This window comes from Neovison vison, chromosome 1 (assembly GCF_020171115.1).
Source record: "Neovison vison isolate M4711 chromosome 1, ASM_NN_V1, whole genome shotgun sequence".
Lineage (NCBI taxonomy): Eukaryota > Metazoa > Chordata > Mammalia > Carnivora > Mustelidae > Neogale > Neogale vison.
The window spans coordinates 80449157-80461704 of record NC_058091.1 but is presented as its reverse complement, the minus strand read 5'-3'; the positions used below and the strand labels follow the sequence as shown (position 1 = coordinate 80461704).

At 37.5% G+C, this 12548-nt stretch overlaps 1 non-coding gene across 1 annotated transcript; it reads right to left on the bottom strand.

Annotated features, from left to right (window-relative positions):
• Nucleotides 1-307: 307 nt before the first annotated feature.
• On the bottom strand, nt 308-435 carry LOC122898286. Its single transcript, XR_006382956.1, has one exon. It is a non-coding gene; the product is annotated as a small nucleolar RNA SNORA72 (small nucleolar RNA).
• Between the last annotated feature and the right edge of the window lie 12113 nt (nt 436-12548).

Genomic DNA, 12548 nt, shown 5'->3' with positions numbered 1-12548 from the left:
AAAGAGAATAACTGAAGTGAATACAGTGTTTTTAAAACATACGCTTGCCTGTTTTAAAAAAAAAAAATTTGCACAATTTTCTCTTCACCAGTCTGCTCTGGCATGCTTCTAATGATATTAGAATCACTTAGAAAATAAAACACAATCATTTCACAATTCAGTAAATGGAAATGTTATCATCAAATTAACAGTGGTTATCTTCAAAAGATATTACACTAGCTGTGCTATCATTTCTCAGGGTAGATCAAAAATACCAAGAGCCATAGACCCTTCCCACATGAGATGCATCATATAAATCAGGACTTGATTTTATCACCAGCAGTTTATAAAATCAGACCTAGGGAAAGAATTTGGTCTGGGAACACATGCATGGTCTTAATACAGCAAACGTTGAACTGATTGTTACAAAATCAGAAAAGCAAGAATAATTTGCAGTATTTTATCAATTAATTAAAAATTCATAAATTCAAAACTTAATATGATGTGTTATTTGTAGGCATTTCTATAAAAAAAGTTCTAAGAGATTAAACTCATTTGAAAAAATTGCATATTATAAAATGATTTATTTTGCATCATAAATTTTAATTATAAAACATTTCCATAGATGTTTTCCTATGTATTTTTCACAAAAGACATGTGAAGTGGGTGGCTTGAACTTCACAGATAAGAATTCTGAAGCTCTGGGCGCCTGGGTGGCTCAGTGGGTTAAGCCGCTGCCTTCGGCTCAGGTCATGATCTCAGGGTCCTGGGATCGAGGCCCGCATCGGGCTCTCTGCTCAGCAGGGAGCCTGCTTCCTCCTCTCTCTCTGCCTGCCTCTCTGCCTGCTTGTGATCTCTCTCTGTCAAATAAATAAATAAATAAAACCTTTAAAAAAAAAAAAAAAAAGAATTCTGAAGCTCTGAATTGAAAAGGTACATCCAAGATATCAGGACAGGATCTCAGGCCAGGGCTCCTGACTCCACACCAGAGCTCTTTGCCTTGTCTCACAGCTGGCTCTTTAATGATTAATTGACCGACCTTTCCTACCTCCGGTACTCAGTTCTTAATTTCAATCCAGTTCAGGAAATAAAAATGAGAACTTTTAAAAACCGAAGAGGTAGTAGTAGGGAATTTGCAAAACAGTTCTGCAACCGGGAAAATACCCATAGAAAGAAGAGAATCCTGGTAGTTAGGATTCAAGAGGCAGTGACATCCTGAAGCCAGTTCATATAAGCTTGAAAGAGTCTATTGTTAATTTGCAGCAATTTTGCTCTTTGTTAAATAGCCATTATTAAAATTAAATTATATAAACTTGTAATTGAACATTATGTTAAAAACAAAGGTAATATTCGACTTGTTGCTTCCTAGTTATTTTACTACGATTTACTATTATCCAAGCTTTTGATGTTATTTACATCTATGGTGGCTGTGTGGTAGCAATACTATGTCTCTTACCTGCTTTTCCCAGCTCTGCCTTGGTAGTTAAGAACCAACCACGATGGAAGTATTTAGACCATGAAAATCACAAATGCTACAATTATTGTTTTGTTCATTATCTGGGCTTAAAAAATGGAGAAAAATATTAATAATGCAGATTAAATTGAAAATTTTCTTGTGTCTGTAGCTGTTAGATTGTGAATGGCTCATAAAATGGAGAAAATATTTGTCTAGTATATGAAACCACTATCTGATTCAACAAAGAAATTGTTCATGTCAGTGAAAATTGAATGAAGTCTGACAAATGTCCTTGTTGTTTTACTTTAGACTCACTCTGTAATATAAAAGAAAATATCAACTAACATTTATGTCAGAACTCCACTTATTTGTCAGTGACATGAGAGACTTCTTTTTGGAGTAGGATCATAATCGAGCACTATACGTAGTCTAACTTTGTGGCACTATTGTTGGGGATAGAATGGAAGGAGAAGCTGATAATAGATTTTATAAGAACCAAGTCACACCGAAGTCCTTGGTAGGGAATTTACAGTGATGGTTATTACATATTTACCATTATTTATAAATTGGGTGCTAGTGTTCTTAAAGCAGTACATTTTATATTAAATTTTTTTTTCTCCCTTGGAGAACTAGTTGTTAAACACTTAGCAAACCACAGGATGGAGGGCATGCTTTGTTGGAAGATGAGCGCTCTGCAGATGAAAGGGATACCAGAGAAATCTATGCTTGTTCCTTTGGAATTCTTTTTGAACAAGACCTCTAATTGTGTAAAACAATGCCAGTTTTATGTAATAGACCTCTGTGACCTTTTCCTATATTGTACAGGGAGAGACTCTTTTCTACCTGTGAGGTGTCATCTTCAAAGGCCAGAATGTATTTTCTTTGTAAAAAGTTACCAACTTCCATAGACAAATGGAAGACAAAAAAATAAAAACAAAAAAACCCTCTTAACACTGTCTTTTATTTCACTTTTCTACTACCCAGTACCATACAATGATGTTATTTTCTGGAACTAAGACCCTCAGCTCTGGTATTTTATCTTTGGTCCTATGGGGCTTCACTCCATTGATGTGACTTCTCCAGAATTAGTCATAATTTACCTGTCTTTCATTCTATCCCTGGCACCCCATGTTATAGTACGCTACTGTAATGATAATCACCAAGGAGTTACTGCCATCCTCTCTCCAAGAAATATATGTTCACATTTACACATATTTGTTTTCTGGTCATGATTTAACCCCTATCGATAGCTCAAGGGTTGGGATTCTGAGCATGTGGCATAATGGTAGTGGTGGAGAAAATTCAGTAAATAATTGTGGGTTTATTGACAGGATGTCCTTCTAGACTCCTTCAATTATATCTCTTCCAACTTCTCTACTGGAGACCAAATTAGTCATTAATCTATATGAAATCCAAAATTGCAGGTTGGTCATATACTTGTTTTCTGGTAAAACTATCTTGAGCTTTAGGGCTGGCTTGCTTTGTCATTCACATATGCCCCATTGGCTTTTATTTGGGGTTTAACTTGTACTGTAGTTAATCATACTTAAGTTCCATTTGTAAAGGCCTTGATGAGACAGCAGAAATGTCAAAAGAGAAGAAGAAATCATGAGATGCCATGGTCTTTTGACTTCCAGTTGAAGAGTGGAGGTTAGTTATAGGTCAAAGTGAATGAAGGGAGGTTCTGTTGTCACAAGAGGCTTGCTAGGGTAAAATAGGGGAATCTTACAGAGAATATATTATTCCTTATAAGCCTTCTATGGCTACAGTCTTATTTAAATAGGAACATCAGAGGGTTATATATATTTAATACACGAAATAGTTGACTGAATATGAGCATCACAGAGAGAGGTGGGTGAAGGAAAGTACTTTGCAATTAGGCAGGCTGGCTTCCAATCCTAGCTCTGCCTACTCAGAAAACTTAATCTCTCTCAATTTCAATTTTATTATTTATAAAGCTAGAGATTATTTATAATATACCCACTTCATTGGGCTGCTTTAAATATTAAATATGATAATAAACATAAAATTCTTAGCAAAATTTCCACTCACAGATGTTGATGGAAACATTTTGCAAGGAATATTTCCATGATGTAAAAACCTTATTGAGAAAGCAAGGTGGGGAAGTGTTTCCCTTTAGGAAATCTCTTGTTTCATGGACTACAGGATGACTTTCCCTGTTATTATTCTAAAATGGTGCTACTTCCTAAAATATTTTAATAAACTACAAAGAGAGTTTGCTACTTTAAAAGTGATTTGTCCAGTTTTTGAAGGATTGCTCAAATATGTGTAGTCTGTGAAAATTGTGAAGGTTAACTTATATTGGGAATTCTTAATTTTGTTACAGATCAAGAAGTTCTAAGGACAGTGTGTCATACCATGGGGGAGGTTATGGACAACAGTAGCATGGTCTGCTGTCTTGGTGCTTTTAATTCCAAATCCAGCATAATGGTTTTCGTTTTATATACATGTTCTCTGTGAATTTAAACTTTTACCCGATTAAATGTTATTCATAGTAGTTTCCAGATGTATTCTGTGGCGACTCCTGAAAGATGTCTCTCCCTTTTATTTGAAGTAATTTTTCTGTATTATCAACTGAAGTCAATCTTCTTCAGAATTTATATTTTAATCTCTCTTATATTAACAAACTATAAATGAGAAGTGAGTGCAAAGACTAAGACTATCAGGCTTCACATACCTGGAGAGGTGAATGCCCTCCACCTACTCCCGCCCCACTGGGACATTATTTCTGTAGTTTGCTCCTTGGAGCCTGAAGAGATCTGCTATTACAGAGGGTCACTGTGAGGTCCAAGTAGTTATGAAAAGGCTGCTTTTGGAGATTTATGAGGCACACTAGCATATTAAAATCTCTGAGGAGTCCTGCAGTAGAGCAAATTGTTTGATCCATTGTTTTTCTCTTTTGTTGCGTAATACCTAAACCTAGTATCTTTGTGTTTGATGAAATGTGTTTTAGGAAACTTTGCTCTGGATTATAATCCTTCAATCAGGGGCAAGAAAAAAACCTGAAATCGCATTTAACAAAGTTCTTAGAATTGATTGAGAATGAGAAGAATTGGGTTTAGCTTTTATTGCTACCATTTTACAGCTAGATAACATTGGGCAAGTTATTTTATTTCTCTAAACCTCAGATTCCTTTTCTGTAATAGCATAAAATACCCAATACATATCTCCATGTTTTCATAAATATTATATAAACTAGTATCAGTGAAAATGATATATAAAGCCAATGGCTGATATTTACTGACTCTAATACTTCTTTCATAGATTGATTGGGCCTTACTTAACATACACATGTTAATGAGCTTAAGTCTCCAGCGTCTCAGCCCATGATCAATTAGGATTAGAAAAAACAGCTAAAAGGTAGTGAGGCAGTTAGAGAACAGAGACAGTAAGAGCAGCAACCCCAGAACTGAAGAGCAGACTCATTATATTGATACATGGCAAGTAGTCATTGGCTCTAGTTCATTAAGAACTACTTAAATGATGATAGGAGGCTTCCATTTAAAAATGGACGGAGCACAATATTTTAGGGAAATACCACAAATGTTCCTTTAGATCAAGATATCTTTCTTACACATATTTGAACATCTGCCTTTTGTACTAAGGTCAGGACATAGTGAGATCTCTAAATTTCTGCTTAATATTTTCAATGTTAGTTGACGGTGCTTTATTTAGAGTAAATTTTTTCTTTAAAAATTCTAGATTAGGGGCACCTGGGTGGCTCAGTGGGTTAAAGCCTCTGCCTTCGGCTCAGGTCATGATTCCCAGGGTCCTGGGATCGAGTCCCACATCAGGCTCTCTGCTCAGCGGGGAACCTGCTTCCTCTTCTCTCTCTGCCTGCCTCTCTGCCTAGTTGTGATCGCTGTCTATCAAATGAATAAATAAAATCTTTAAAAAAAATGCTTAAAAAAATTTCTAGATTAACAGTGTTGTACTCTTCTTTGAAAAAAAATACTGTCAGACAAATTAAAATCTGCGTTTTTAAGACTTTATTTCTTTATTTGAGAGAGACAGAGAGAGAGAGAGAGAGAGCAAGACAGAGCATAAACAGGGGGAGGGGCAGAAGGAAAGGGAGAGGCAGACGTCCTGGCAGAACAGGGAACCCAATAGATTTTAGGACCCTGGGATCATGACCTGAGCTGAAGGTAGATGCTTAACTGACTGAGCCACCCAGGCACCCCTAATATCTAATTTTATATAGGTTACAAGTAGAATACAATATATAACATATATATTTATTAACAATGAAAGTATAAGAATTATATTTACTTATATGGAATATATTTGTGATATCTTATTGAGAGAAAAGAGCAGTCTATCAAATTATATAAAGACATATGTATGTAAAAATATATACACAAATAAAAAAATTGGCCAAAAACTTAGTGTTGATTTTGTCTAGATAGTGAAATTATGGTTAGTTCTTATCTGATTATATTTGCTTATCTTTATGTTCCAGTTTTTCTGCCATCCATGTATAATCCAGTGTGGAGCACTTCTTACCAACATAACTAAAAATAAAATCTTTACACTTATATTTTTGATTATCGTAGACCATTTGGGCTCCAGTAAAAAAGATACTATGGACTGGATAGCTTATTAGCAACAGAAGTGTATTTCTCATTGTTCTGAATGCTAATAAGTCCAAGGTCAGGGGATTGACAGATTCCAGGTCTGTGGGGGCCCACCCTCTGTTTTATAGATGGCACCTTCTCACTGTCTCCTCACATGGTGGATGAGAGATGAGTTAGAGATCTCTGTGGGGTCTCTTTTAAAGAACATTAATCCCTAGGGGTCCCTGGGCGGCTCACGCAGTTTTTTGGTTGCTCATAGTCTTTTCAGGCCCTCTGCCTGCTCACCTCCCTGATTATCATAGTTTCTGAGGAGACAGAGGACTGTTTCTCTTCCAGTCAATCAAATTCTTAACCTAAACTGGATTTTCTAAAAGATAAAACATATATATCAATGAAAATCTTAATGAAAGCTTAACGATTTTTAAGTATTGATGCCATGCCATTAGTGACATAGAAGAAATAAATAGAAATAGAAATAGAAAATGTTCTTAGCATACCGTCTCTTACAGATCTTAAAATGTACCAAGAAGGACTCATCAAATATTACCTGGGAGTTACAGCCTTGAAAGCCTAACCTGTGAATGTAATCCATCTGGAATAGCACTTAACTCCAGGTAAGAGATAAATGACATAGCCAATAATACACACAGTTCTTGAGAAATTTTATTATTTGCCTTGATTTAAACTTTCTTTTGTCAGAGACAACAGATCACAGGCTAAAATTTACTTTCTCATAGCTCCTCCATAGCACTGTGCGATTGGTCATTGTGTTTATAGTTAATGATGAGGAGGGTGAGGAAGACTTTCGAGTTAATATCACTGTCAGATTATTAATTCCTTTAAAGCTCTTGTGACTTCTTGCCCTTAAAAATTAATGAATTATTCATGTTTCAGTGGCATGAAGCAGTAAGGCTAGTAGGCTAGTTATTGGTCACATGTGGAAGGATGACTATTCACTAAAAGCCATGTATTTCAAAAGCTAGGTAGTTTCCAAATGTATGCAAATTACATGATTGAATAGTTTTAAAATGGATCTATTGATGCCTTTTTATTGATTATCAAAGGGGGATAGTCTTAGGCTTCTGTGCAGAGGTTTCTATTTCTCTTATTCTCTTTTATTTGTGTTTTGCTGATTAGTCAGATAAACTTGGATTTGTAACAGTAATCTTGGTCAGAGATGGCCAAAAGGATGCATAGTCCATATAGATTCTCCTTTTATTCCTTTCCTTAACTCAATTGCTTTGCTTTTCTGGTGCTTCTGCTGTTAGCTCCTTTTTTTTCCCCCCCTGTTTTTTATTAATTTTTGTTCTCTGACTCCCTACTCACTTTCCTTTTATTTTCTCAAGTGTTTCTCCTCTGTCTTTTTACTCTCTCCATTGCTTTTTGCCATCACGGTTCTCGTCCCCCGCCCCCCCCACCCCCCATCAGCCTAATTCTTGTTTGTTCACCATCTCCTCCTGGCAGTGCCTGGTAGTTCCCCCTTCTCTCTCATTATTGTTTCTTTTTGGTTCATTCTCTCTCTGCCATCTGACCCCCAAGGAGCTACTGCTGCACTTTCATCTCTGTGCACACTGAGACTCATTTAGATTTGTCTGGGATTGGCAGAAGAGGAGAATTTTATCTAGGGCAGGGGACATGGCAGCGAATGTCTCTTATGTCCTGCTTAGCTGAGATCTGGCATCTCGACAGAATCAGAAATCAGTCAGTATTTAGGAGAGGTGGATTTCAATGGCAGGGTAAGGGCACTGTGTGTGGTCTGCCATGCTGGATGCCAGGAAATGGACACAGAGCACATCTTTAGGTCCTGAGCTGATTGGTGTGTCTCAGTGCTCAGTCCCTGGCCACTCCATCATTCAGCTTATGCCCTATATTCCTTCCAAATGAATTTACACAACTTGCTGCCTTAATCTCCCCCCTCTTGAAAACTCTGAAACTCCAGTCACTGCTTTTGCAAACCTCTACTCCTTAGCACTCCTTACTTGCCGCTGAATAAAAGCCTGTTCCAACTTTTCTTCTTTTTCTCACTCATACTTTACCTTATATTTATTGATGTTTTCTCCCAAAGTGTCCTCATTTTTTGAGAGACGCAGTCTAGCTTCTAGAAGGAATTACCTCAGTTGAACAGCCCCATCCATAATCCCCAAATTTTCTGTGCCCTTGGTAAAGCTCAGCTTTATTTTATGCTTTCCCTACATATTAATTTTAATCTCATCTTCCCTTCTTTCTAATATTATCAGCTCTATGCATAAGCTTTACACCTACCTTGCCTATCTCTAGTAAACATTAATTTTTAAGGAGGATATAATTTTGCTCTAAAATTTTTATGATTAAAGCAGTCTTAGTGATTCTACTGATGTGTATAAATAAAAGTACTACGAAAGGCAGTTCTTAGAAGAATTTTATAATATTATATTAAATTTTTAAGGAGTAAGTAGTCTTATCCATGCCCTTTCCCCACAAAAAGTACAAGGACAAAATGCATTCTTTGCTTGTTAGGGTCTCTATCCCAAGTCTTGAAGTTCAGTTCTCCTCTTAAGTGCTTTAAGTGAGTGTGGTCTGTTGGTAGAACATACAATAGTCCCTGTGGTTTGGATCATTCACCTCTTTCTAGGAGATGTCAAGGGCTCTTTTATATTTTTAAATGCCTTTTGTTTTCGTGCCTATTGTATAATTTCCCAGATTGGTTTTTGGGCACTATTTTTAAAGTCAAAATCAACTGGCTACTTCAAGTACTCTAATGAATAGTTGCTAGGAGAAACTGATGTATTGTACCCTTAAAAGACATTTAAGCAGGCATGTTTCCTATAATACCCATGTCCTTTTCAGAGCGCGTGTTCGAACAACCACTGCTGAGTGGGCAGCCACTCATGTGATACACAGTTCAAATCGGCCACAGCTTGAAATCAGTGGTCTGTGTGACCAATCAGGTTTTTTCTCTTAGAAATCTGGAGCTGGGACTCTCCATAGTCAGCATTTAAATTTACAAAGGATATTAAGCCAGAACAGGGAGTAGCGATCTTTGACTGACTTGTAAATGGGTCGATAAATCTGGACAGCACAGAGGGAAGGTAATAGAGACATGAAGACAGAAGCAGAAAAAGAGTTGGTGGTATAGGAGACAGAAACCAAAAGCAAGCAGTGACAGACACAGAGAGACAGACACACATATACGGAAATAGAGGCAGAAACATCTGTCATTTAGGGGGAGAGACAAGAAAAGAGAGAGGGAAGCAGAGAGAGATACACCCACACGGAATAGCTATTCCAGATCCTGTTCTCCAATTCCTGATCCCACCCTCACCATGAGGACAGAGGTGGAGCTTCTAGGGCTGAAGTGGGTTGAGTTGGTTCTATTCCTTGTGGCCAAAAGATTCCAGCATAAGTAGAGCCTGTCTCTAGTCTGTGCACGTGTGATTCAGAATACCTCACCTCATGACAGGTCTATGTTCCTCCTGTGAATTAAGTGTTCATGAGTTCTGTCTCTGGATTTAATAAGCTGCCAAGTTCATTAGTGGTCATTATCAATAGAAAATCCACAATGAGGACTTTTTTAACTGAATGATATCGAAACATTGCTGCCAACTTTGTAATTTGGAGTGCTTTATTTGGTTAATCAAAATAATACATCAGTGTTTAAAAATAAGTAATACTAACCACGACAAAGACTCAAATGATGGCCTGTCATGTTCTAAATGACCTGTGTAAAACATATCTTTTCCTTGAAAATCTTACTGACTCATTTTATATTAAAAAATATAAACTGAATAGGGATGCCTGGGTGGCTCAGTTGGTTGGACGAATGCCTTCGGCTCAGGTCAATGATCCTGGAGTCCCGGGATCGAGTCCCACATCAGGCTCCCAGCTCCATGGGGAGTCTGCTTCGCTCTCTGACCTTCTCCTCGCTCATGCTCTCCCTCACTGTCTCTCTCTCAAATAAATAAATAAAATCTTTAAAAATATATATATAAACTGAATAAACAAATAATTATGTGTCGTATTGTCACACTAATGTTCTAAATTACAACTTCATTGGCTTTGTAGTTTTGCTATCTTTTAACTTATAAAATTATTTAGATATTTTAGCTCTGTAAGAATATAAACATAAGAACTTTATACCTGGGGCACCTGGGTGGCTCAGTGGGTTAAAGCCTCTGCCTTCGGCTCAGCTCATGATCCCAGGCTCCTGGGATCGAGCCCCGCATCGGGCTCTCTGCTCAGCAGGGAACCTGCTTCCTCCTCTCTCTCTGCCTACTTGTGATCTCTGTTTGTCAAATAAGTAAATAAAATTTAAAAAAAAAGAACTTTATACCTATTTTTATGTAAGTACATATATAGATAATATTAGGTAAATAATATTGAGTTGTCTAATTTTTTTTCCTTTCAAAGAAGTTCCATGCATGGTTTCAGTTTGAGAAACTTTTAATTAGGTGGTAGTTTTTAAAATGGGAGTTTGTTCTAAATTCACTTTTACTTTGTCAGTTCTTTGTGTAACATTCCCAAAGTTATCCAATTCTACTTAATATTTACTTATCCTGTAATGGGCTTCCTTAAGGGTTAAATACATTTATTTTGGACAGTTTAGGGAAATTTCTCCCTCTCACTGCCCCTCCTCCCTGTTTCCCCTTTCTGCATTTGCCAGTGCAAATAACCCATCTCAGCTACAGGTAAGGCAAGTTACTATTAGACCAAAGCATCATTTCTGTATTTGCAGTTCAGCATGCCTCTGTGACTTCACAGAAAAAGGGTGCAAGCAGTATAAGTAACATGAGAAATCATCACAGAGAATTTAGAAAGAGCGGCAAGCAGTACTCTCCCTTAACATCCTTCCCAAGTCCCCATATAAATTTTAACTTAGAAATAAAGAAACACATATTTCGAGGTGGCCTAAAAATAGACCCACTTCCCTATGGGTCCTAGGAAAGTTCACCTTCACAGCTTGCCCCTGTGTCAGTATAGTTGTCTAGAGACACAGAACAGAATTGACCAGTTAGTGTATGTGTATATATATGTGACTGTGGAGTGGCAAGTCAGAAATCTGAAAGGCAGGCAGCAGGCTGGAAACGGTCAGGAGGAACTGATAACTGTTGTAGTCTTGAGGCAGAGTTTCTTCTTCAGGGACATCTCCGTTTTGCTCTAAGGTCTTTCCACTGATTGAGTGAGGTCCACCCACATAATCAAGGATAATTTTCTTTACTTAAAGTCAGCTAATTGTAGTTGTTCATTTGATCTAAAAAACACCTCCCCAGGAATACCTAAATTGTGTTTGTTTGGATACCTGAGTACTGAAGTCTAGCCAAGCTGACAGAAAAAACTAACCATCAGAGTCCCTAAATCTTTTTTTTTTTCAATTTATTTATTTTCAGAAAAACATTATTCATTATTTTTCCTAAATCTTATCAGAATCGTACACATGCTGACTGGCAGGACCCCAGATTTCCTCTTCTTAAATGCCCACAGAATCCCCAAGAGGGGAATATTTGCTTCACACTTATTTAACTGCTATACCCAGCTGTTCTCATATCTTGGTGGCTCATAGCCTCCATGCCACAGCTGTTTTCAAGTATCTTATGCTTTAATGAAATTCCTGACCCTCTGCTCAGGCTGTCCTTCCAGTGGTGCTGTGGCCTTTATCTTCAGGACCTCCCTTCCCCACAGCCCATTCTGTATTCTCCTACTTCTGCCACTGCTTTGGCTGGTTAGATGCTTTACCCAGTAGGGGTAACTCTAACCTCTATTCTCATAGAATCGAACCCTTCATAGACACCTTTATTGAATTTCTGAACATTGCCATGGAAATTTATAATGGGAGTAATAGCCACTCTGGTGAATCTATTGGACTGCCCCCATATCCCTTCTTGTTCTTATTCAGTAGCAACAGCACAATCCCCGTTGGCAATTGGGATAGATTACCTTAACTATATTACATGTTCCATCTCTACATGTCAAGTCAGTGGCATAAGAGTCCTTAAGTAACAGGAAGAATTGACTTTCAATACAATAGAATTGTGATTCCATTTCCAGTTGGAAGCATCATTCTCTGAGGAGCTTGTAATCCCTATTTTATGGAACCCAATGGTATAAAATAGGAAAAAAAAATCTTAACACAGAGATTTCAGGTTTTGTATTGAAGAACTACTCCCACTTCCATCCTTTGCTTCCTAGACCTGAGCATGGAGTAGAATGGAAGACAGTATCATATATTGGTCACTGGTTTACAGGACCAGAATGCCACCATCCTCAGCTGATGCCAGAGCTGAGCCTTCATTGCACCATCTGCTTTTAGATGATGGCACATGTGGTAAGGCCAGTGAATTCCATAAATATAAGCCCATTACTGCTTTCCTTTCTTTTTAAAGTAAGTTGCTTGGTTGAGGGTGATGTTTTGTGGTATGTCAGTGAAAAGGGCATAGATGAGAGTACATATAGATTCCTACATTCACAGTAACAAAGTGCTACCAACTGGCTGGCTTAAAACAACAAAACTTCATTCTTGCACAGTCCTGGAGGCCAGAAATCTG